Source organism: Rattus norvegicus, chromosome 15, assembly GCF_021556685.1.
Source record: "Rattus norvegicus strain SHRSP/BbbUtx chromosome 15, alternate assembly SHRSP_T2T, whole genome shotgun sequence".
Lineage (NCBI taxonomy): Eukaryota > Metazoa > Chordata > Mammalia > Rodentia > Muridae > Rattus > Rattus norvegicus.
The window spans coordinates 41,544,227-41,570,542 of NC_141548.1; the positions used below are offsets into that span (position 1 = coordinate 41,544,227).

Genomic DNA, 26,316 nt, shown 5'->3' on the forward strand with positions numbered 1-26,316 from the left:
TGATTTAGCCATCAGATAGTATGTTTAGTTGTCACCCCATCCGCGAGAGTGGACTGCTGGATGACAAGCTATCGGTCACCGTCAGCAAGCTGTCCTTTACCGTGGGCTTGCTGTCTACTTTGAGCTCTGGGGTCTAGCACTTGGGGCATATTGGCTGGCAGACATTTCATCTTCTGGCTTATTTTTTCCATGTTAGGACCATTCTTGTGATTTCTCCAAGACAGCGGCCAGGCACTCCCTGTAGACTAGCCAGCTCTTGTCTTTAGTGCTCACCACTTGTGGGTCAAGAACTCCAGGTCTGGTGAAGGATATCTCAAAAGATGCCAAAAACTATCTGATGGCCTGGTGTTTCCGTCTTTTCCTTAGATCTCAAAGAGCCAGAGCTCGTGGAGCTCATGGAGCCCTCCCTGATGGAGTCGGTACTATACTGGGGTAGTGGGGAGACGTGGGAAGAAGGACACAGTCACTCTGGTTGGTATCATGGAACCAGTATTAAAAGTCCTGTGGCCTAGGAAATCTCTGGGCCTCGTTTTATTATCTGTGTCATGGTGACAATCACTCAGTCATTCATAGGTCCCTGGTGTTGACAGTCATTGTTGACATTGTTGAAACCTTGTGACTAAGAATGAGACATTCAGTGTGTGTGTGTGTGTGTGTGTGTGTGTGTGTGTGTGTGTGTGTGTGTGTGAGAGAGAGAGAGAGAGAGAGAGAGAGAGAGAGAGAGAGATTGATTTTTCCCGCTGGAATTCCTTCCCTGCCTGTCCTTCCCATTGAAAATAGGCCCGTCCTCCCAGTAGTCTCAGTGAGATCCAATGAATCCTCATGTAATGAGCCAGGGACGATTGTGATGTTCCCCCAGATGACTCCGGCAGCACAATGGTCTAAGGTGGTTTGGGGGTCAAGCTTAAGATCAACTTGAGGCTCTTCTATTGAAGGGTCATTGTTTCCTCTCATTTGACCCATTGGTTCCTTATTGCACCTCAGGCCCTGCTCAGGCCACATAGGTGAGCACTGGAGGGCTGCTTCTAGGCTCTACTCTGTCTTTAATGTCTTCTGGGACCCAGTTCTGAGGAATATGTGAGGGGTTTCCCCCTCCTACAGATGTAGCAGCCTCCTGCATTCATGCTGACACAGACTGGAGTGGTTGCTATGGGGACCAGGATCCGTGCCCAGATGCGTTCTCTGAGCTGAGAAGACATGATGGGAACTCCTCCCAGGGAGATGAGGGTTTTACTTTCTAGAGGGGATAGAGGGAAAGAACCACAGGCTCCTTGCCTGGCTTTCCTCGTCTGACCTTGAAAGTCTCCTCCTCTAGGAAGTTCATGGCCTGTGTCTAGGGCTGCTGCATGTGCCATGTATCCACTCCTAGTCACCATTTTCCCAATAGATGTTCCCACTCTTGGCTGCAGTATGGATGGAGAGGTACTGTTCTTTCAGGGCCACCATCCACTGCCCCAAATACATGGAGCCACATGTAAGGGAGGAAACCTTACTGATTATTCACCAGTATTAGGTCTTCCCCAGGTCCAAGATTCCATTTGACCTTGTGGCAGTCCCCGACGGAAGCCTGTACTTCCTGGGTGGTGTGAGGAAAAAAATGAAGTGGCTCCCCAGAAAAGGAGACCTTCACAGAGACAAGTGGGACCCCAAAAATACTGCACCCAGAAGCATGCTTATGCTTCCCAGCAGCTGGGGACTGCTCTCCTCATTCAGACAGATCAAAGGAGATGATCAGACTATTGCTGCTGATAAATGCTGGCCTTTCTCATCCTGGTGGTTGGTATTTAAGGTTACAATAGGCATAGGACACCTGACTTTCCATCTGTCCTGTGATGCAGAAATGGACAATCTGTATTGAGGCTCTGGGTACTAGCTGGATGTCTCTGTTTCCTCCTGTCCTTCCCTCGGCTTGCACAGGCTATCTCCATGAACTAGACACTCGGCTATAAGTAATGCGTAGTAGGCTGCTTTGCGGGTTAGAAAGTTGAAACTAAGAGACAAAGGTCAAGTGACCACTTGCGACATAGTCTCTTGTCTAATCCTTTCCAGTGACTCCTTCCTTCATCCAGCCTCAGTGAATGGTGCAGCAATTTGGTAGACCAGAAGGTACAGGTTCAAGTCGTTTAAAAATTTCAAAAGCTATAAATATGGTGAAACACATGTAGTGTGAAATTTGCCATCTGCAGTATTAGAAGTGCACAAGTCAGTATCTCACTTACGTAAATGCTCAGCTGTCAACGCCGTCATCCATCTCTAAGATTGTTAATCTTCCGAAACTCTGAGCCTGTTAATCAGCGTTTACCCGCTGCCCTTTCTCCTTGCCCTCGGGGGCCCCACCCTGTTTCCTGGGATGTGAGTGCCCTAGAAACCACATTCAATCAGTCACTGTTTGTTCTCTTAGGAGTCGCTTACTTCTCTGTACAGTGTCTTCTGGGTTCCTCCATGTGTGACGCATATTAGGTACCCACCTGCTTTAAGACCAGATAAGATACCACAGCCTAAAGACCCCATTCTGAAGGCTCAGCCGTTGCTGGACAGTAGAGTTGGTTTTGTGTTGTGACTCATCCTTTAGGGAGCATGGCTATGTAAATATCTTCTCAAGGTCAAGTCACCTTTTAAAGTGAATAAATTGAGAACAACAGCGTGTGGCCTACCTCCTAGGATTGTAGTGCTTTGTGAAGGGCTGGACTCCAGGTCATCTCTATTGTTAGCCTTGCTGTTAAGACTCAGCTTTCTCCAAGAGGAATCAGCCTACCCGTAGACTGCTGCTTGAGACACCTTTCTTAACACTCTGGCCTGGAACTTCCCATAGCAGAGGGGGAGACTAAGTAAAACACTAGTAAAGGATTAGTCAAAGTGGGCAAACTCAAGTCTGTATTCTTTGTGTCAAGGTTATCAGTTAGGATTTTCAAAGGAACATGTGCACTGGCATGTGGATGTATACAAGAACATACAGGAACCCTCACACCCAGATGCACACACATGTATGTACATGTACACATGTGCTCACATGTACACACATGTATGTGCACATGTGCACATGAAGATAAATATTTAAGGATTGACTTACATGACTGGAGGCCAAGAAGTGAGCATGATATGCCTTCTGAAGTTGGAGAACCAAAAAAATCCAGTTCGGGTAGCATTTTGGCCTGAGTCTGAGACATGACACTCAGAAGCAATGATGGCCAGGTGCAGAAGTAGATGGAGGTCCTGGCTTAGTCAGAGAATGAACTTGTCCTTGCTCCCCCTTTTGTTTTACTGGAGTGCTCCCTGCCTTGGAGAGTGTCCCTGTGTGTTTTGAGGGCAGATCTTTTCACACTCTGCTTCTTCAACTGAGTCCCTTCCAGAACATTCCCTCTCCCAAAATCAGAATTATATAACTGTCAGTCACGTGGGTTTCCCTCAGTCCACCCTAGAGATACAATGATTGACCTTCATACCAAACCTCTGTCTTCTTCCTTAACACAACCAATCAAGATGATTTCTCATCAGAGGGCCTGTGGCTTGTAAACGGGACCCACCTTTTACTTAGTGAGTTCCACTTCTGTGCCTTCCAATCCATACACAACAGGTCTTTGTTTCCCTCCTCACTTCCATTGTACCTTAGCTTTCAGCAGTAGTACCACCAGCCAGATCCTGTGAGCCCCTTAGAGCCACTCAGGAACCCCAGGGTGGTTTAGAGTGCCCCAATACACTTGTCCCCAGTGCTCTGCCTATGTCTCCTTTATCCTGGACCTCCACACTGCAGCTTCTTATTCTGCCCTCAGCACAGCTGCCTCAGATACTCTGGAAGCTGCTTCAGTTTGCAGCTGTTCAGACTCTCCTCACTGGGCCTGCATGCAGCCTCTCCTTTGTAATCTCTTCCTGAGGCCCAGTCCCTACAGCTCTGTTTCCCATCCCTACTTGGACATCAGGTTGTCTGCTCCCTCCCCTGTACTGGGAGCTTCCAGCCATCTTTCTCAAACCAGTCATACAGACCACTGGGTGTTTGCCATATGTCTTCTTTGTTTTCTGGCAGCATTCTGGAACCTATTGCTTGATTCCCTGACCCACTGAGAGGCAGCAGAGCCCTGGGCTATCAGCCTCTGCCCATTGGAGCCTACTTGAGGTTTGTCACACTTCCCCATGGAACTCCACATTCCACCGTGGTTCCTCCCAGTCCACCAAAGGCTCCCCTGCTACTTCTTGGCAAGACTTGCCACTTCTTAATCTTTTCTCTCAACCTGTTACTGAACTGTGTGCAGTGTGGAGATCAGGACCTAATGCATCTTTTAATTCTCTATTATTGATGGAAATTTTGGGTCTGGAAAGCAAACCTGGCTTTGGGATTGATTTTCATCAGTTTAATTCATCAGTATTGATCTGTGCCCGTGGTACAGCGGAAGACCAGGTCTGGCCTGTTGCAGGTGAACAATGCATGCATGCCATTACAGGCTAAGCTTGAGGCTCATCCCAAGGACCATTAGAGCCTTAGGGCACATCCCCACTCTGCCTTCCACCACAGTCTTTAATTACTGAACCTCTCCTCAGGTTGGAGTGTGAGACCTCCAAGGGTAGAATATGCCTCTAAAATAATTTCCTGCCTCCCAGAGAGTCAACTCCATGTCTAGCATGGAAGTGATCTTCGTTCACCATGATTAATGCAGCTTTAGAGCTCATCGGAGCGTTGGGCCTACCAGACAACACAACACACATACGCATGAATGCCACAGCACCATGGCTTCAGGACCCTGGACAGCAGCTAGTGGACAGTTGTCCCTCCCAGTTTCATACCTTGCTGATTGTGCACTGCTGCCAACTCTTGTAGTCATTTTTTTTGGCATGATCCAGACATTCTATTGTCATCTTCCTATCATGATGTGTGTGTTCTTGCCTGGTAGGTGTGGCCTGGGCTTCCTTCCCTAGTGGGGAGATGGGCTAGTGTATAGATTTTTCTTCCTCACTCCACTCCAAATGAGACCTTGGTACTCTTGCTTCCCTCCATTTGAGATGTGTGTCTTTAAGTCCCAAATCTCTATGGTAGCCTCTAGATCCTGATGACATGTGGCTGTGGAGAGAGCAGGCCTTCTGTGTCTCCGGTGTTACTAGATCGGAAGGAGGTGTGAACATGAGAGACCAGTGCCTCCACGATGGTTATTTATTAGTACTACTGCTGGCTGGCTGGGTGTCAGAGGGCTGGCTAGATATGAGGCCACCACAGAACTTACAGATTCGTGGGAAATATGTTCTGGGCTCAAACATTTAACTCTCAAATTGGCCTTTTGGACAGAGTAGTTTTAAAAACCAAGCATTTCTCTATATCTTGACAAGTCTGTCTTTGTCTTCTACTAGATTTCAAGAGGACTTTGGGGGCAGCATAGGAGGAAATGTATTTTTCTGGTCCAATTTCTTGGAATAATGTGTATATCTAGCAGACACAGTGTTGATAGAGGTGGTATGGATACTCTGTCATGTTAACAAAGAGCGTACACATGGGTCTTTCCCCAAGCACTGGGTCATGTAATATGTTGCCTTTATTACTCTCCTATAACAAGTGCAGTTGTCTGGGAGGCTTTGCCATTTCTCATTCTTCATTTCTGCCCTTCTCGTTCTGGAGGCTGGAAGTCTAAGGTCAGGGTTTGCACAGGTTAGCCTCTCTCATTGGCTTATAGGCAGTGCCTTCTTCCTTGTTCTCTCATAGCCTCTGTGTGTGTGTGTGTGTGTGTGTGTGTGTGTGTGTGTGTGTGTGTACGTGCACGTGCCCCTATTCCAGTCACTTCTTAGAAGAACACAAGCAGATTGGGATTGTTTTCTCTAAAAGTTTTTCTTTTGAGGGTGGACAGAAGGCCTGGCAGACAAGAGCACCACATCCGGAAGCTCAGATGGCCTCTGACTTCAGGCGATCTGATGCATTCTTATGGAATCCAGGGGCTCCCCCATGTGAGATACCTGTACATAGGCATGTACATGTACATGCACACATACAAAAAGTGAAATATGTATATATATATGTATGTACGCATATATACATATTTTCATAAGAATTTTAATATTACAAAAGTTAGTGGGGTTGGGGATTTAGCTCAGTGGTAGAGCGCTTGCCTAGCAAGCACAAGGCTCTGGGTTCAGCCCCCAGCTCCAAAAAAAAAAAAACAAAAAGAAAAAAAAAGTTAGCCTTCCTGTGAGGGTGGGCCACAGCATGGGTACACTCCTAAAAATCCAGTGTGCATTTGTGCATTGATGACTCCAGACAGTGTAAGAGCTGCCTCCCTCTCCCCAAACCTCAGAACTTGATCCTCTCTTCTTCATTTCACTTGCTCATTGATTCGTCTGGAATGCTCTTTCCAAAATGTTAGTGAGCTGTTAGCACTCTGAGACATTCTTCATGTGCAGAGTTAGAGTTGGGGAATGTGGGAGGAGTTGAGAGTGTCTGGCTCACAAATGACCAGACTCAGCCTGAGGACGGACAGCACTAGCAGCAGCCAGGGATATGCAAGGGCCTTGAAGGAGACGTGCTTCAGGTGGATCTGGATGGGAGAGCTGCTCTTCGGGAGGATGTGGGCCAGAGGCTGCTTCTGCTTCTGACAAGCCCAGGGTTCCATGAGGCCAAGGGCAGCATGAGACACCCTGAGTGGAGAGTCTGGCAGACAGCCTCTTGGCATGATTCAGGTATTCTGGCTATAGCTGTCTAATCTTTGGACCATCAGCATCTATCCACTCTGACATATGTGTTCTCCACTTGGTCCTCTGTATGTCAAGGGCAGCGGGACCTCTACTCTATCCCGCTGAGGAAGAGCCAGAAACCATTATTCTTCGTTGATGTTCCACACTTGGTGGCAAAAGCCCTAGTATTTGTTTCCATGAGTTGATGGAGAAGGGGGAGGAAGAAGACCAACAAGAAAGGCTGGGCAACTGTTTCTTGATTCATAGAGACTCCAAATTTGTGCTTTAAATGGGACAGCAAGAGAACTAACCCCTGGGCTAGGAGCAGCCTGGGGTGAGTGACAGATGGGAGGATGGAGCATGAGGACAAATAAGAATACAGAGTTAACTGCCTGGCAGATGCCTCAATGGAAGGAAGACATCAATTAGTATCAGCGCGTTGGGCACCGGGATCTGGTGTGGCTGGGTTTCTTGCTAGAACTCGAGCTGTAGAGGATACAGTGATGGTCTGGGCACGGTATTAGTTAGGGATGGGCTCTTTGGTGGTGGAAGATCACATGGACACCATGTCAAAGCATCCACCTGGGCTAGAGTAGGCAACCACAGAAGAGGCGCATGTTCTCCTGGGACTCCTGGCCACCTGCTTGCTGGGCATAGGCTGTGTTTTATGAAGTCTCTGTCTCTCTCAGAGAAGAGCCTAAGTCCAGTCTGATGCAAGTGAAAAGTCACCCTGTCTTTAATGCACACAAGCATGTGGGTGTGAGGACCCATATGACCATTCAAAGCCGCAAGAAGCAGCCTGTAGTCCCTGCTGAGACCCCTGGAGAGAGAGAGAGGAAGCAGTGTCATACAGACAGGAAAAAGAAAGCTGTTAACAGATGGCAGGATGACGAAGGCGGGAACAACTGGGAAGCAGTGTTGGGTACTGGCATCAGGACACTGATGACCAAGGGCCATTCTTCATTGTAGGGCTGCTGTTGTTTGCTTGAAGTTTATTCCGATGTTGTGTGTCAGGAATGCCCATCACTGATCATCAGGTCAGCCGAGACTACCCTCCATATATCCAGCACTCCTATGTGTCTCTGGCCAAGGCTAGCCACAAGCTTATTTCTGACATTCCATGATAGCAGAGCTAGAGGGATCCTTCCTCGTAGAGTAGGCCAGACCTCGTGGTGTCAGCCATAATACTGAGAGGGCCACAAAGAACAGATGGGCAAGGAAAGCAACATTTTTATTCCAGGCCAACAAACCACCATTGAGTCAGGAACTGAATAGGCTCCAGGGACATAGGAAGGAAAAATTAACTGAATTTGAAGGTGCTCATGTCCAGCAGGTGAGTGGACCATCGGCAAGCTGATGAGTCACTGTATCTACAGAGGAATGACTCTGACTCTTCTAACATGGACAGGGACAGATGCCTGGCCTGATGGCAGGGGATTTTACACTGGACCCTCCCCCACAAATGGGACGTTCATCCTTGTGTGGATTCTCTCAGATCACTGACTGCTCATCTAGATGACCTGGGCCCATTCACACCCTCTTCAAGCACTGGGGTCCCCTTAGAATGTCATGACCCTTGAGTTACGTTGGAGCACTAATCCCATGCTTTCAAATGGATAAGACTTGGTGCTATTTACTACACCCAATACTAATACATGGTATTTACTTTTCCATGGTTAAGACCAAACTGGTAGATGTCTCTTTAAAGATGGATGACAGGTTCCTCGCAAACCCAGTACGCGGCTAGTTATCTTCTTGTAGATCTCTGTAATACCTCTCTGTGTCACACATGCAGTTGCATCTCCTGAGGGAAGGCAACAACTCCCCATGTCTCACAGCACAGCTCTGTGGTCCCAGCTTCCTCATCTAGAAAATGGCCATGGGATTCTATTTGCTTGTTTATGGATCAGGGGCACTGTGTGGGAAAGGGAAGGTACTATAAAGTACCACAACCATGCTTTACAGGGATGTTTTTCATGGCAACTGGCTTTCTTAGCTGTTAGACTGCATGGTGAGGATGCTCAGGGCTGGTTCTGAGAAGTAGCAGACACAAGTCTCTCCTGGCCACAGAGGTCTCACTTGGAAACTGTTGTGTGTAACCATGAAGTCCTTTCCATGAAAGGGAAGCAGCAGAAGGTCAGATTGTAAACTACAGAGAACACCAGAGACTAAATACAGCATCTGTAGAACAAACAGATCCCAAGGACAGTTTAGGGAGTGTGGACAATGACAGAAGGCTGCTCACCTGATGCTGGGCGAGGCCACCTTTAGTGAACTGAGATCAAGGAGGGAGGGTTATATATGCCCCCGGATGACTGCTGATGGCTAAAGAGCCTTCTTAGGGGTGAGCCCTGGTGCAATCATACAGCAGCAGCAGAATCCAATTCACAGTGCATGTGGAAGACTCTACACAGATAGCCACGTGTCCTGCTTACATATTTGTCAACTTGACATAGCTAGTGTCATCAGGGAAGAGGGAGCATCAGTTCGGAAAGTGCCCCATCTTGGTTACATTTGGGTGCTGAAGTAAGGCGCTATGGCCAAGGTGGCCATAAAAGAACGCATTTACCTGCGCTTATGGTTCCAGAGGTTCAGAGTCCATGATGGCAGAATGAAGGCATGGGTGACGGGCAGCAGGATCAGCTGAGACTCCACATCCTAAAATCATAAGCACAAAGCAGAGAGCATACGAGGAGGGGCACAAGTCTTAAAACGTTAAGCCTTCCCACGGTGACACACCTCTTCCAACAAGGCCACATCTCCTAATCTTTGCCACTCTCACCTACTGGAGACCAAATTCTAAAAAGTATAAGAGCCATTCTCATTCAGCCTACCACGGTCTCCATCAGGTTAGCCTGTAGGCTAAACCCATGGTACATTTTCCTGGCTGCTGTGAAAATATCCAGGTCACAGTAAGAAGTGCCACACCTGGGCAGGTGGTGCTGCGGTGTAAGAGTGAACCCAACGAAGTTCCTAAGAAGCATTCATCTATGCCCCTGCTTCAATTCCTACCTCCAGGTTCCTGCTTGAGTTCTTGCCTCGGTTTCCCCTAAAGATCGACAAATAAACCCTTTCCTCTCCAAGTTGTTTTTGGTCATGGTGTTTTATCGTAATGGTAGAAAGCACACTAAGATACCATGGGACCCTGAAGGACATTTAATGTGAGAGCTCAAGGTCACAGGGACTTTGGAGAATATAACACCTTCTTCCCTTCCTGGCCACTATCTAGAAACACTGAAGCTTGAAGAAGGAGTGAACCAAGAGGCTCTCAGGCCCGCATCATAATGCTGCTGCCGTTGCTTGCTGGGAATCTCCCACATGTTTAGTCACTAGGAATGTGTGCACAAACTTCCTGTTGTCTGTGGAAAGCCACTGTGTCATATGTTAGGAGCACCCTGCATACTTTCAGGTTTGTGGAGGATAGATCAGGTTCAGGTCAAGCTGACAGGAAGGGGAGTCTTGGGACTCAGGTGAGTTTGGAGGGAGTGGTGGATACAGGTGAATGGACAGGGAGGAGGTCACTTGTGAGCCAGGCAGGGAGAAAAGGGCACTTAAGAGTTATTCATTTCCCAGTCCTGGAGATTCAGAGGTTAAATAAAATTTAAGTTAAAATGTTAATAAAGTGAAGGAATGGTGAATAGAAGACTGGATTAAGTGACAAGTCTCTTAGCTGTGGTCCCCAAGTGACTGGGAAACACTCCTGTAAAAGGATAAGAGAGGCGCTGGAGAGATGGCTTAGTGGTCGGGAGCACTGACTTCAAGAGTAGAGCCCAGGTTCAGGTCCCAGCACACATTTGTGGCTCACAACTGTCTGTAATATCGTTTCAGGGAGTCCAGTCTCTCTTCTGACCTCCATAGGTACCAGGCACACACATGGTACACATACACATACACATGCAGACCAAACACACACAAAATAAAAATAAACAAGAAAGGGGAAGCTAAAGCTGTTCTAGAGCTGTGACAGAGCTGCCGGATAGGATAATGTCGACAGTAGAGTCAGCCAAGGATATCGAAGATGGCACATTCGGTTCCTTGGGAAGTTCTTTCTGAAGAACACAGACACCAAGCCATGTGTGCATGTGTTACCTTAGCACTAGGGAGGCAGAGGTAGGAGGATACAGGTGACACTGTTTTGAAGAAAGAGAAGGTAGAAAATTGAAGCTGACAAGACCCAGGGGAGAGCTAGCTATCATGGTTTGAAGCAGGGAAGCATTCACTCCTGTAACAATTGCCAGAGAGACTCAGGTCTGTCATGTTTCTGTCCCCACCTTGGGTGGTGGGCAGCTCAGAGCTACATTTTATGCAACAGCGTTCACTCTCTCAAGTCTGGCCTTTTAAAAAGCTGCTCTAATTAGTTCTTCCTTCACCCTCACATCCCTATTTAGCCTGTCTTTCCCTTTATTTATATGATAATGATTTTCTTATTTTATGCTGTGTCATATCCTTTAGCAAACAGACAGTATTTTTAAAGCATTTCAAAGAGCATTTACTACAAGAGTAGCAAAGAATACCACCATGTGCAACCTGGCTTCCAGTGTTAACCTCGGAGATCTGTATCTTTGACTCCACCCACTGAAGCAGCTCCAAGCTAAGCTTTCTGCTCAGTGACTGTAAGTTTTCTTCTTAACCCAGGATACATGTGTGGATCCACACATCCTGTCAGTTCATTAATTGTTTTTTCCATGTTGTGAGTTTTAATGTGTGTGTCTCTTCTGTTATGAGCAATCACAATCTTTTTTGGGGGGAAAATGCATTATAAACACTAGAGGGAATAAAAAAGAACAGAAAATGCAAATATTTGAAACATCTCAAGAAACTTGACAGGGAGCTGGAGAGATGGTTCAGCAGTTAAGAGCACTGGCTGCTCTTCCATGGGACCTGGGTTCAATTCTCAGGACCCACATGGCAGCTCACAACCATTTATAGCCGTAGTCCCATGGGATCCAACACCCTCTTCCGGCCTCTTCAGGACTTGTACTCACATGATGCCCAGAAATACACATAGGCAAAACACCTATATACATAAAACATAAATAAATAAATCTTCTTTAAAAGATTGAAAGGAGATTGGCAGAAAGTAACTTATGACTGAGACAGCGATGTCAAATGGAATGCTTAAAGAGGTAAAAGACTGGATCAAATGATATTGCAGTTCTTGCAGAATATTTTTACATTATTTTAATTACATTTTATTTATTCATTTGCATGTGTGCATGTGTGTTGCACGCATCCCATGTGCATGTAAATAACACAGCATGTACTTAGAAGTTAGAGGACAACTTGTGGGAAACAGTTCTCTCTTTTACCATGTACGTCCTGGGGATTGAAATTACTTCACCAGGCACCTTGGTTTACTGAGACATTGTTCTGGCCTGCAACCTAAAAGTCTTTCTTTCTCAAAAAAGTTATTGTGGTCAGGCTTTTACCCCTTAGCATGGGAGACATTAGGACATTATGGTCAGGGTTTGGGCTACCCTGTGGGAGGCTCATACTCTCCTGTGAGTGGCAGCTGACGACCACTGTCGGTTGGACTTAGCTAAGGTGGAGGTGGGCAAAATGGAGAGGGAGTCTTGCTCTTCTCTTCTCGCTGAATGACTGATGGGAGGGAGTGTGCCTCAGAGAATAAGCGAAGCTGTAGTTGGTGCTCTGGGAAAGGAGGGGACGCATGAAGGATGGAAGAAACCATTTATTGCAAAAGAAATAGGAAGCAGGGCACAGCGGAGAGGAGCTGGAGGACTTGAAAAGTCAATGTGGGGAATTGGTGCGTGAAAGAGAGAAGCCTGAAAATGCAATCTCAAGGGATGGATTGACGGACAGTGCTGTAAAGAACCCGAGAAGATGGTATGGAATAGAGGGTGTGAGGCAGTCGGGAAGTTTATGTCACACACCCAGCAGTAAACTCAAAAAATTAAGGGAAATTAGGAGCTCCAGGACAAAGTTAAAAGAGAAAGATATGGGTTCACTCAATTTCTAACTGAAAAAAAAAATCCTGGGGCCATCAGTTACATCGAAGTGTCTGTCAGAATAGCTACTGCAGGGGAGCTGATAAACACAGGTTCCAGGGTCTGGGGCCAGGTCCAAACTGTAACTGTGTATGAGAATAGAGAGAAAGAAGGGGAGTGTCCCCAAAATGTTTACCAAGCACCGTGTACCAAGAGCTCTTACAACTCCCACCTCAGCAGGAATCCCCTTCCCATGTGTTCACACTTGACTTAGATCTGCACGTGGCCCACCCAGCCTGGCTTACTGTGTACTGCTCACATAGTGTGTGCCCGTGTGTGACTAATGCTAGGTGTTTCAGTAAACACAGTTACCTTTGTGTTGTAGAGGAACATTTATTTCCCATACTCACAGAAGTGCAACAAGGGTGTCCTGCCTGTGGAGATTCTAGAACTTAGGTTGCCACGTGCTCCATTTCCAGGGTTATGAAGTCATTCCTAGTCAGTGCATAAGAAGGGGATGGTAGCCCATGATGGCCATTCCAGCTTTTGAGAAGCCAAGGCTGTAGAATTGATAGAAGATTGAAGCCAGCTTGCGTGACAGAGTAGACTCCTGTCCCAGAGAGGAAGTGGGGAGTGAGGGAAGGAGAGAAAGAGGAAGAGGAAGAGAGATAGAACACACACACACACACACACACACACACACACACACACACACACACACACACGATCATGGGAGAATTTTAGAGCCACACCTAGTTGGGGGATTGCTTTCATTCACATTGCACCAGCTTTAATTTATTAACAAGAACAAGTACCCTGATTGCTAAAGAGACTGAGAAATGTGTGTTGGCTGGGTTTTCAGGGAAAACAGGAAGAGTTTTGATATATACATACATAAAGGTTAATAAGAGTATTTTTTAAATTTGCTCCTCAAAATAAGTAAAGCTCAAAATATAACATCACCACCTCAGGAGGTTATGTTTACTCCTGGAGCTTTTATTCCTTTAAAATATTTGCAAAATGATTTAACTGAAAAATCCATCTCCTTTTTCCTCGGGTCCTGGGCATGATAGTTTTGAAGCAAGTGCCCCATAACCCTGTGGGGCTCGAGGTTTTGGGTCTTTATATTTCCTTTATAAAGTCTTTCTAAGGACAAGGGCAAATGAAGGCACATGCAGATATATTTTGTGCCTGCTTGGTTCATAGATCCCAGGCCACATTGCCCTGGCAGTTCTCGAGAAGCCAGTGGCTCTCCCTTACCTCAGCTTTGGCTCTGTAGACCACTGGGTTATGTTTGTCAGCTTCGCCGTCTATGGCCTGTTTCCCCTCGTGCTCGGGCAATGTTAGCCTGTAGCTGACCAGACCCCATACTGACAGCTTTTTCTCCTGCCTTGTTGGACTTTGGAACTGGACCTGACTTGCTTTCTTCTGTCATGTATAGTTTCTTTCAGCAGCCCTAGTTTCCTTGGCCTGTCTGTTCCGTGGCATTCTGTGTTTCCAGATGATTTTGCCCTGGATGTATTAGCCCACTGCTGTCCTGATTTCACCCCGTATGATGCTTGCTTGCTTGCTTGTACTTTAGAGGGAGGAGCATAGCTAAGGGACCCAGCAGGCTGTGAGATAAGAGCAGCAGCGGCTCCTGCTGTGATGTCCTGGTCTGACCCATACACGCACAGATCCCCTTGAAGGGCCTCAGTTGCAGACCTAGCACTGCGGCTGCTGGCAGCTACCTACCTTTCTCTCCAGGGTGCACCCAACCTCCCTCTTTCTCCATATTTGGGCCAAGTAGGCTTAATGGTCCTGTTTGACCCTCAGTCCCTGCTCCAGGAAGATGGGAATGGATTTCTCATTCTCAGTCCTCATCTGTGCTTTCTTGGAGCCTTGAACAGAACACTTTGGGGGCTTCTGGAGCAGTCTGTAAAGAACCCTGTTGATGAAATCTCAGCACTCTGGACAGAACCTCCCGGTATTTACTCAGTGCCTTGGACAGAGTCCTGGCGGACAGCTTTGGGACCACGATGTTCAAGACACTTTCCTGTGGTGTGGATTCAGCACCAAGGACAGAGACTTTCCAAAGGCGCGTTCGGCACCCTAGACAGCTCGCTGTCATTGCTGTGGACAAAGACCTCCAGGCAAAGTTTTCAGCCAGCTAGGCAGACCCACACCTCCACTCCTACCCCCTGCCCCTAGTGTTTTGTGGGTCTGTGTTTTAAATGCCCCGACAAAGGATTCGCAGTTCTCAATGACCGCACAGACTTCCAGTGTTGGCTAAACAAATCGGCAAGATTCACCCAAAGTTTGGGATTGGCCTTCATGTCAGCAAGGACAGCTAGGTGGTGTTTTCTAATCAGTCTGCTCCCATTTTTACTAAATTTGGAAATTTTAAAACATTTCTTTAAGTTGTTGCTCCAGCTGAGAATTGCCACTGTCCTTATGCAATGAGGACAGATTTCAGTGTGGTGCTGTAGCCCAGCTGTTTCAGACTGAACCAGGAAGCAAATTATTTCTCATCTGTCTCCTGTACAGGCACCACAGCGAGATCACAGACTTTAGACCTGGCTCCCAGTTCCACTGTGATCTGGGATCCGTTGTTTCTCCTTTTTGGATCATTTGTAAAATAATACTTACTACCCAGAGCTGTTATCCTAGGATAACATCAGGATTCACATATTCCTGTGGCACCCGAATTGTCTTTCTAAATTGTAGTTGTGTCCTTGTTTGCATTTGTGCTCTGATCTCAAGGTCCATACACTGTGCACTGTGTGTGCGTGTGCATGTGTGTATGTTTGTGTGTGTATATTTGTGTGTGTGTGTGTGTGTGTGTGCATGCGTGCATCTACATCAGAAATCTTTGTCCATTGCTCTCTGCCTTGTTTTCTGAGACAGGGTCTCACACTGAACCTGGTACTTGCAGATTAGGCTAGACTGGCTGTCTGTCAGCCCCAGGGCTCCTCTTATCTCTGCCTCCCCTGTACAAGCTCACCACACTGGCTTTTATGTGGGTGCTGGGGCTTGAAATCAGGTCCTCATGCTGGCATGGAAAGAACTTTACCCCGCTGAGCCATCTCCTGGCCCTTATAATACTTTTATTCTATTAGTAAATGGCTTTTATTCTTACAGGTATATTTTAGTGTGGGCCTTGTCAACAGTATCTTGGAACTGTCAAAAAAGAAATATCCTGTGTTGTGGGAGAAATTGGACCTGGTGACATTCTATAAGATACTGAAGACCCATGTGATCTAAAGTACCCTGTAGTGTCACCCAGCTTCATCCTTCATAAGCCCTTATATAGATGCTGTTACTTTGGCTAGACTTCCAGATGGACCCACTGTGGACCCACAGGCTGTTGCAGGTTGTGTAATGGACAGTGACCAGGATAAGGACACCATCCTATGCACAGGTCTTGGTTCTTGGTGTGCACACCGTGGTCCTCACTGGTCCCTCCTTCCACCTGGCACCACACAATGTCTGGAAGAGGTATGATGTTTCTCTAACATGCAGAGCCTGGTTTGTAAACAAACCCTGAAGCTGGTGCTGCCACCGCCCTCGCAGCAGATGGCTCTGCAGCTGCCCACTGGGTGGGGCCTCCCTGGGAGCAGAATAGACAGGCAGGCTCCCGGCTCCGTGATGAAGAGAAGGCATCCAGTTGGGGCCCAGGGGAGGAGGCGAGGAGACGTAGAAAACGGGAACACCTCATCCTTTCTTCTCAGGCCTGCTTCCTGCTATGTCCTCCTCCCTCCCTGGTTGCCAGCCTGTCTCATCCTTCCCTTCTTTCCTCCCTCCCTCCTTTTCTTCCCTTTCTTCTCCCCATCTTCCTCCTTCTATTCCTAATGTCTACCCCACCTTTGATTCCAGTGATCTTTCACTTCTCAGGACTTGGATGAACATCCACCACCCCCCCACCTCCACTGTGCCACAGTCCAGCTGGGCAGTGCCGTGGACCAGTGTCTGATGCCTGGGAAATAGCTGGTGCCTTTGTCAGTAGGTGAAAGGATACAGATATGTCAGGCACATGTTAGCCTGAGGCATCCATCCTCTTACTGTGTGAATCAGCGACTAGGTGGGCTGGCCAGATGGACAGACCTGAGCATGGAACTCAGCAATCTGGGGCATCCCTCCCTGCATGATTGTCTGCACAAGAGTTCTGGGCTTTGAGGCCATTTCCTGTCTGCTGTGTGGAGGTTCCTGTCCTGGAAGGATAATTGTAAAGTCAGGGGAACGTGAGCAGTGACTGAAGAGTCACCTTCAATAGCCTCCACTGTATCCTCCGCTGAAGGTACCACACGTGGTGTGCTATTCCCGAGTGGGGGATCCAAACTGTTGCAAAGAGGGGGAGGGGCAGGACAGTGGGAGTTGAAGGCTGGGAAGGAGCCCACTAGGTGGAGATGTGGGAGGGCAGAGGGAGTGGCTTGCACAAAAAGCAGAGAAGGTGGGTGGTCCCTGGCTGTGTTGAACAGTGGTTCTGTGCCTGTCACCACAGCCATTCAGATATGCGCAATGTTGCATGTGATGCAGGGCAAAAGCTGGCATGACTGGGCCAATGTGACTTCTTATTCATTTATTTCATTTATTGAACACGTGGTTTTTGAGCTCCTACTATGTGCCAAGTCCCCCTAGTGTCTCAGCTGTGGGCAAAAGAACAGAAGTCTCTCCATGTGCGACGTCAGTGGGAATGAAGAGACAGACGGATTGAGAGCAACCGTGTCCATGAGTGTGCTAATGACTGAACAGAGTGTGGGGTTGATGAAGAGCAGTTGCTTACTGTGGATTTAGTGTAGAGAGAACGCAGGACTCGCTTCTTATGAACAGCATGGCTGTAGGGGCATGAGGGGCTCTTCGGTGGACTGGTAAGCCATGGTTTAGAATGTGAAGCTGACTGTTCTTGATCTTAGACGTGAAAGGGGTGGAGTCTTCTCACAGGCATGGGAAAGGTTAAAGGAAAAGAAGAAATGAGTGCAAGGAGTTTTGAGTGACTACCAAGGTCTTGTCATGTCACTTCGTACTTGCGTTTCTGCCTTTGTGGGCTACTCAGATTCTGGGGCTCAGGAGTTCAAGCCATGTGCTCTTCTCCAGAAGTTGGACCAGGCAACATACCATGACATCACCTCAGAGCATCCTGAGTACGTTTAAACCAAGTGTCAAGATGTGTAAAGAACCATGTACCCACTTGCAACATGCCCCACCACATAGCGTGTGTCCCAGCGGCTCTCAGAAGAGTTTGTGAGTATTCAGGGAACTCAGCACTTCAGCCATGTGGAGCTTGGAGAGGAGATGGGGAAGGGGAGACTTGTGAGAAATGTGATTACAGCCATGTAGACAAGAACTTCCCAGTAAATGCACAACTAAAATGTGGGCATCAATGCCCTGGGTATGGGCTTTCTAAGTTGGATATACACTGTAGGAGACCTCCTAATATTAACCTCTATCTGTCCAAAAGTTCTCCTGTGGGAGCAGCCAGCAGGGTATGCTAGTAAGAACACGATGGAGCGAAATACAACGAGCTTCAAGTAGAGGGGATTTCTGGTGAGATTGCTGCTCTCCTGCGCCTGACCTGAACACTGCACAGAGAAACATACCGTGTTAACAGGTGATTGTGTGACCTGTGGGCCCAGAGCTGGGCAAGATGGAAGTTATCTTGCTGCCTAAGGCGTTGATCACTCCCTGTACCATACTTTCCCAGTGCCAAGATGCTCTTCCCCGTTTGTAAGGCAGTGAAGTCTTTCTAGGAGCCCCTGTCTTCACTCCGGGATGCTCCATTCTTGTGAATCTAATAGATCCAAGATACGCACATGCTCTTCAGGAGCATCAGAGGCTGCTTAATATGTGGCATGAGGTCATTATATGTCACATGGAGTAGGGGGTGTTAGGTGGGGAAGCCATCTGCATTCATCCCCCAGAAGTAAGCCTTAAGTGCACTTAGCTACTACCCTCTCCAAAGGCTTCAGGGCTTGGCTTCACCAGTGCAGATTCTGAGACTTGGGACCTCATTAACCTTCATTCCCCAACCCATATGGCTTCATCACCTCAACCCATATGGCTTCCCATCCTAGCCTACCTACAGCAAGAGTCCTGGTCCCTGCATAGGAGTTCCCTCACCATTTCTGGCCATTTTTATCTGCTAGCCTCATCTGGATTCTTGACTCTGAATCCCCACATGTTCTAGTTGTATCAGCAAGGATTTCTATCTCTCCCCACACTGCAGTGCCCTGCATACCTCACAGATGTCCCCTTGGATAGATTGTCTCACTACTTTACCAGAAGTAGCTGTTCCCTTAATACCTTCTCTCTCAGACATCCAAGCAAAACCTCTGGGCGCTTCCATCCACCTTCCTGTGGCTCCCAGCCTATTCCTTGGCATTTATAATCCACAGTGAGGAAACAGCTGGGCCCCAAATGAGGCTTCCACTGGTGCCCCAGGGCCTTTGAATATATTAGAGATGGTGTTTGCCCTGTACTAGGTACCAATACTTGGGGCTCTCCACTCTATTGGGCAGTCTTCACTGTGACTTTCACTCGCCAATAACAGCACCTGTATCATCCCACATCCTCTGCCCATCTTCTTACCCACTTGAAAGACTGGGTAGTAGTTCTACTAGTCCCCTTCAGTGTAGGTAGATATTAGACTTCCAGGATAGTCAGGGAAGATGGGACAGTCGTCCCTTTTAGACCATGGTTGCCTGTGTACTATAAAGTGTTTCAGACCAGTTTGTGGGAGAAGGAGATCCCTCCTGCAGTTGAAGGACTTGACCTGGAGCCCTGGAATTCCTGTGCTTACCCAATGCTCTAAATGAGGTTAGCGTATGTCTGTAATATCAGCTATAACTGGCAGCCCCCTAACGTTGAGTGTACAACCTGAACATTGGTCCACGGATGAATTTCTTGTTCAGAGTAATGCAGTCTTCCAGCTGAGCTTCACTACTGGGTCTCATGGCATCTAGTTGTCACATCTGGAGAGTTTAAGCCTGAGTCATTCTGAGTTGCCTGTCTCCCCTTCTGGCCCTGCTCAACCTTCACTCCCTAATATGACTCACCTGGACCCACTGGGAAAGGCCTTGTCCAGAGGAGGGTGGAGTCTGCCTTTGAGAGATCATGAGGGTGGAGTCATGAGAGATCACATGCCGACTTCCTGCACCAGGGCTGGCTCCTAACACCAGGCCTGTCTTTGGAGTTGGATCCCTCGGCTCCCCATGTGGTATTCCCAGCAGACCTTGTTCTTCACAAAGCTGTTCTTACTGCAACTTTGCAAGGAATGACAGAAGAAAAAGAATGCAGCCAGCCTGCACATTCTGTGGCCCAGTAGTTTCCAGGTTCAGCATTTCCTGTGTGTCTTCTGACATTCGCCCATGCATACACATGTCCATGTGTATGTGCACTGTTGAAATCACTGAATTCTAGTAAGCAGAAAGGCCTGAAGAATAGCTCTTTCCGGACTGGCGGAGGGATCAGTGGGCAAAGACACTTGCCATCAAGCCTAATGACTAGAGCTTCAGTCTCAGGACTTTCAGACTAGTGGAAAAAGTGACTTCCAGCTCCCAAGTTGTGTTCTGACCTCCACGTGTGCACTATGGCACGCGCGCGTGCGCGCACACACACACACACATACACACACACACACATGTTGCTTCCACCTAGTGGGCTGCATTGCATCCACTTCCCCATTGGGGGTGGCGGGGTATTAACTGGGAGGAGCCAAAGGGGAAAATGAAATTTCGTGGACCGGGGGATGCTTTTATTTTTATCCACAGGGCTGTTGTAAGTGGATCTCAGTCCCTGTGGGAAATCTCAGGACGAGAAGGCTAGAAACAGATTTGATCAATGAAAGTCGTTTCCAGACAGAACAAGCCATTGATAAATTCTAGCCCTGCCGGGTCAATCTGGCTCATCTGTTTCTGAGAGACAAGGAGGGAAGGGGAAGGAAGAGGAAGAAAGGGAGGGTGAGAGAGAGGAGGGCAGGAAGCATGGCGCCTCTTGCAGGCTGCCCCCCTCCCGCCCATGAATCTTTTATTTCTGTGTCTGGGAAGAAGGAAGGGATGCAGATTTCTGTTTAATTAGTGTGAGAGGATCTGGGACTGATCTGAGCTGTGATTGATAGATTCATCCCAGCCGCCAGTGGGGCAGTGGGCTACCTGAGGGGGGGCCAAGTGAATATCTGGCTTCCTTAGCACTGCAGAGACGTTGGAAAGCAAAATGAATGCTCTACGTATGACCTCAGTCCCCTTTTACAAAAGACTGAACAGTGTAAGTTCCGGAGCAAGAAACATTATATTCCTACTGTGGAGTCCTAGCCACACAGCCCCTTAGGCAGTGACAGGCCCTGCCGTGGTATAAAGGGAGGCAGAAAAAGGCATGCTGGATTTTAACTCGTTTGCCTCATGTAAGGCCCTCTGTCCTTCCTCCTCCCCCAGCAGCACCTCAGTCCTGTAACCAAACTCCTCTATTGTGACTGAGTATGGAACATAGGGAGTGACCTGAAAGTCCCTCAAGTGAGTGTCAGTGTGACCAGAGGAATCTCTCAAGCTTGCCTCCTAGAGTGCTAGACTGTCCCAGCCAGAGTCTCTCAGACTGTTCTTCCTGAGGAGACCTAGCCAGGGTGACAAGTGACACAATGAGACATGGTGGCCCGTGATGAACCATGTACTTGAACTCCATCCTAGTGTTCTGGCTCTATCTGGATCTGGTGTGTTCCTCTGTCACAGCCGTGCTTGCTGCATTGTACAGAGAGGACTGGTTGATGTCATGCCAGCACTCCTAGAGGCTGGAGACCACTCCTAATGCCGATTTACTGAGATTGGCACCCTGCTGGTAATAAACAGTGTGAGTGGACCAAAGTTTTAGCTGGCAGAAAGCTCATGCCTGGATGGCAAAAGCAGTATGATTTGCAACAAGGGTAGACTGAGGCACACAATAAAATGTTCTCTCAGCTATGCTGCAGTGGACACTGACTTTGTGGCTGCTATGCTTGCCCTTTGGTGATTCCACATGGGCGCTTAACCCTAACAGAGAGGTCAGCCCTGCAGAGTATATCTCACTTTCCTGTTTCTTACTCATTCTAGATGTCCTTTGTGTCTAGCAGCCTGATGTGTCCACTGCCAACACTAGCATTTCCCTGCCCCTAGGTGAGGTCCCCAGCCTTGCCCTGTTGCTCCCCGATGGCATTTGCTGATGCCACTCTGTTTCATTGTTTAGCCTTGTTGCCACCTTTCATTTGTTTGTTTTTTGGTCTCTGGCTTCTAAGAAAGACTTTGTGTGTCACCCTGGTTGAAGCAGCCTGAGACTGGGTCTTCAGCCTCATAAGATTTGGGTCTTCAGGTCTTCAGCCTCTTAACATTGGTGCCTTTGACCCTTTCCCCTCTTGGGATGGGGAGGATCCCTGGAAGATCCTGCCTCTGCCACCCCCATCAACAGATGCTATGCCCACTCACTTGAGTGTGTACTCGGACATGAGTTTCTGCACACAGTGAGGTGAAGTGAAAAGGCTCCACCAGAACAGTTAGCTTGGAACCGTCCGTGGGTCTAATCCTGACCCGGTTTAGGCTCCTCACCAACCAAGAATAAAGAAGCAGCAGGTGATTTGAAAAGGTTCCAGGCAGCCCACAGGTCTTCCCAGCCACCAGATCTCCAGGGGAGGCTTTTCCAAGAATAGGACACCCTGCAAACATAGCACCTGGCCCAGAGAGGCCTCCTGGGTGTCACTAAGCCAGACTTGGCCCCACAGATGTTTCTACTACGAGGCTGGCCACATCTGCCTGCTAGCTGACTCTGCACACTTATCAAAGGGACACACAAAGGACTTGTCTTGATCTTGTCCCGATGGATGCCTTGTGACCTCATTGATATGAGCTGCAGCCTGTGGCTACAAGGTACCTGAGTAGCCAGTCATCTGAGTCAGCTGCTCTTCTGGCAAGAGGACATGTTGGAGGTGAGCGAGGGACTGAGCTGTGAATGCAGACTGGGAGAAAAGGAAGCAGAGTCCCAGGCTGGCCCAGGATAGGACAGCCACCTATGCCTCACTCACATGGCTTGGAACACCACTGGGACATGGAACCCATATGCTGAAGTCTATGGCCCTCTTAGAGTCTAGAGTGACACAGAAAGTGACCCCTTGCCTGCTCTTGCCTGTAGCCTCCATCCGGAACATCAGACACTCAGTAACTGTCCCACCACCCTATTTTAATGCCTCCCTAGACAGCCTGAGCATAGCCTCTAAAGCAGTTCCCAGTGGGGGAAGGGACAGACCACCCAGACACTGAAGAGTCAGGCTCACACCCTGCCCACACTGTCACACCACCTGGTACTCAGTAAAGAGCAGAGGTTGTCAACTTCAGAATTCTCTTACTGCTTGTGGGTTGATGACTTGTCTTCCACCTATGACTCGACTTTGCTTTTCTTGAGAGGTTGGGGCCAGGTCTGCCATGCTTCCTGCTGTCTGTCTGACACCCCGGATCCAGCTGGCTTGCCTCCGAGCTTGCTTCCTGCTTGCATGCGGATCTGAGTCACAAGGACACAGGTGGCTCTCAGGAACACTTTCAGAGTCACCCAGGTTTTCAGAGATGCTTAGAGCACACCCCCACCCCTTTTAGCACTACCCCAGCAAAGCAGGAAGGTGTGATTGGGAGCTTAGATGATCCCAGCTAGCAACACTTCCTAACAGGGCAATACCCGTGATGCCCGATCTTACTTAAGTCTGAATGTAATCGCGTCTGGGACAAACAGGCAGTATTCAGCCACTCCTCCTTCCCAGTCCTTACCTTCTTTAGTTAGAAAATGCCTTGTCCTTTCTTAGATGCTTAATGAGAGCTGATTACCATTGTGGCCTGTTTGGAAGGTGAGGCTGCTAAGAGGAGAGATGGTGCTTATCTCACCAAACTGGGTTCCTTTGCAATGGATTCGGCTGGTTACCTCAGGAATGGTTGTTTTTACAGGGAGGCCGAGCTAATGTCCTGTCCCTGGCATACCTGTCTGTGGTCCTATTTCATATCAGGAATGAAAGCAGCAGCAGGCCCTTGCCGGTCCCAGTGCTCCTAGACTCGTCTCCCCAAGTATATCACGTTCCTTATAAATAACTTGGCCTCAGATATTCTGCTGTAGCACCAGAATGTGAACTGACAATACCTTTGCTCTCTAATACCTAAGTACATATTAAATGATCTCAGCATGGGATTTTGCCAATCTTTAATTCCTTCAAAGTAGCACAGGGATGCTGGTAGAACAGGGGATATGGAAAAGCTTCCACAGAGTTGGGCAAGATCTGAACTTCCCACCAAGTCATGCCCTAACCAACCTGGTTTTTTCGAACCGTAATTAAGACATAGGTAAGGCAGGCTGCCTCTTGCCAGAGGCATGATATATAATGTGACTAGCCAGGAAGGAACAGAACTTGGCTTCACAGGCCACAGAGAATCAAGACTTTCAAGCTGGAGTCTTCCCACCTCAACAGTGCTATTGTCTGGCTGCTACGTGACAGGGGGACAGGAAGAGACAGGGTAATGTGGTCTTTCTGGTTGTAGAGAGTTGAGGATGCAGTGTGGCCAGCCGGAAGACTAGCTCCGAGAGCCTCATCATCGATCAAGCAGTGGACACCTCTAAGCTTAGTGTCCGCATCTGTGAAATCAGGTCCGTCAGCATCACCCGAAGACCTGTAAGGGGTGAGAATAATCCCCACCTGTGGGTCTGGGGTTGCGTTGTTAGAGCCGGTTGTCCTTCATTTGCTGCAATTATGGCGAATGTACTTTGATCATATCCTGTCTTATCCTGTCTTCCTTCTGTAGAACACATTCTTTCTAAGTAGCCTCTCTCCTACTCTGTACGCTTGCGTGTGTGTGTGTGTGTGTGTGTGTGTGTGTGTGTGTGTGTGTGTGTGCGCGCGCGCGCGCGCGCGCGTGTGCGTGCCCTGCTCTATTTAATTAGATTGCTTGCATGAACATAGGTGTGGAATTCTCCTGGCGCACAGGCAGTTTACCAATGGTTACAGTCCCTCTCGTTCCTGCTCCAGCAGCCATCAACTGCATATGGCTGTTCAGAGAGGAATGGATCCTCATGACCTCCCTCCCCATCCAGTCTGGGATATTGACGGGCCCAGTTTTGGGCAGGTAGCCACAGCTGCTATGAGATTACACATGCAATGGTCTTGTTGGGTCTAGAAGACAGCATTACACAGTACTTCCCCCTGTCTCCCAGCTCTTACAGTTTTTCTGCCCATTCTCTTGCAATACTCCCTGAGCCTTGCATGGTTGACAGGTGACCTATTTAAGGGTGATCAGTTATCTGTCCTCTCACTTGGTGTAGTTTTGAGACTGCATTAACTGTTGTCCTCTTCAGAAAGAACCTTTTTGAGAACAGCACTAAACTGTGGGCATGAACATGATTTCTCAGATTTATTTTTATTTTCAATCACATACATGTGTCTGTCTGTGTATGTGGGCAGAAGAGGGCAGAGGGGTTACAGACAGTTCTGAGTCATCACGTGGGTGTTGGGGATTGAACTTGGATCCTCTCTGCAAGAGCAGTCAAGTGCTTTAATTGTTGACTACCTCTCCACCCTCCTAACCTGAATATTTAGAAAGCAGCTTGACAGTTTGACACCATGCCTGTTTATCAAACCAAAGTGGTGAATTTTTTGATGGTAAAATAAACATAAAATTAGTTATTTTAGCCATTTTTAAGTGTACAGTTCAATGTCATTAGGTCCCGCTATCATCTGAACTTATTCACTATGCAGATCTGAAACTGGACATATGACATCTGTGCTCCCTTTCTTCCCATTCCCCTCTCAATTGCTGAGTTTAACTGTCCCAGGACTCACAGTAACTTTTTAAAAAGAAAATTAGGTAGATATGATGACACACACCTATAATCTTCAAACTTGGGAGGCAGAGGCCAACCTCGGCTACACAGTGAGTTTCATAGACAGACTCTGAAATGCCCTTGCTCCCTTCACACACAAATAATGTATAGAAATGGAAGGCTGGCCATGATGCATTTTACACTTTGTTCTATACTTTCCTTAGGCTGTGTAAAATCGTTTGTAGTGTAGACTCCCTACTCTGCTACAGGATACACTGAAGCCACGTATATCCATGCCTCAGCACTGGACAGCCAAAGCCTGACCCGAAGGCTCCTCAGAGTCGTCTACACCCTCCACACCCAGCAATGGACAAAAACTGTGTGTTTAAGGTATACACCAGGGTGTTTGGGTGTAAACATACATTGTGAACTGATTACCATAATCAAGCTAATTAGCATACCCATCACCTCACAGGCTTAATTTTTTTCCCTCATGAGAACATTTAAAAATATGTCTTAATAGGTCTAGGGAGATGGCCCAGTCAGTGAAGTACTTGCCATTGAGCTGGGTGTGGTGGTGTGAGTCTCTAATCCTAGTGCTGGGAACGTGGACACAGGTATGTCCTCGGTACCCATGGTCTGCCGGCCTAGCAGAATTGGTGAGCTCCAGGTTCAATAAGAGACTTAGTCTCAAAAACTGAAGCGGAGAACTTTTGAGGAAGACACCAGACATTGACTTCCGGCCTCTGCACACATGTACATACATCACACACACACACACACACACACACACACACACACACACACACACACACACACCTCTTAACAAATTTCAAACCTACACTTCATTTGTTAACTGGCATCATCTTGCTGTACCTCAGATTTCCAGAATTCACCCCTCCTGTCTCAGTAGAACTTTGCACCTCTTGACTAAGGTCTCTGA

The 26,316-nt window shown here is 47.9% G+C and overlaps 1 protein-coding gene and 1 long non-coding RNA gene across 2 annotated transcripts in view; one reads left to right on the top strand and one right to left on the bottom strand.

Moving 5' to 3' along the window:
- Nucleotides 1-26,316, top strand: part of Xkr6 (XK related 6) — a 202,512-nt gene that overhangs the window by 76,469 nt on the left and 99,727 nt on the right.
- On the bottom strand, nucleotides 7,858-13,200 carry LOC120097014 (uncharacterized). Its single transcript, XR_015638874.1, has 3 exons — nucleotides 13,001-13,200; nucleotides 9,215-9,303; nucleotides 7,858-8,826 (listed from the first exon to the last, which is right to left on the bottom strand). It is a non-coding gene; the product is annotated as an uncharacterized LOC120097014 (long non-coding RNA).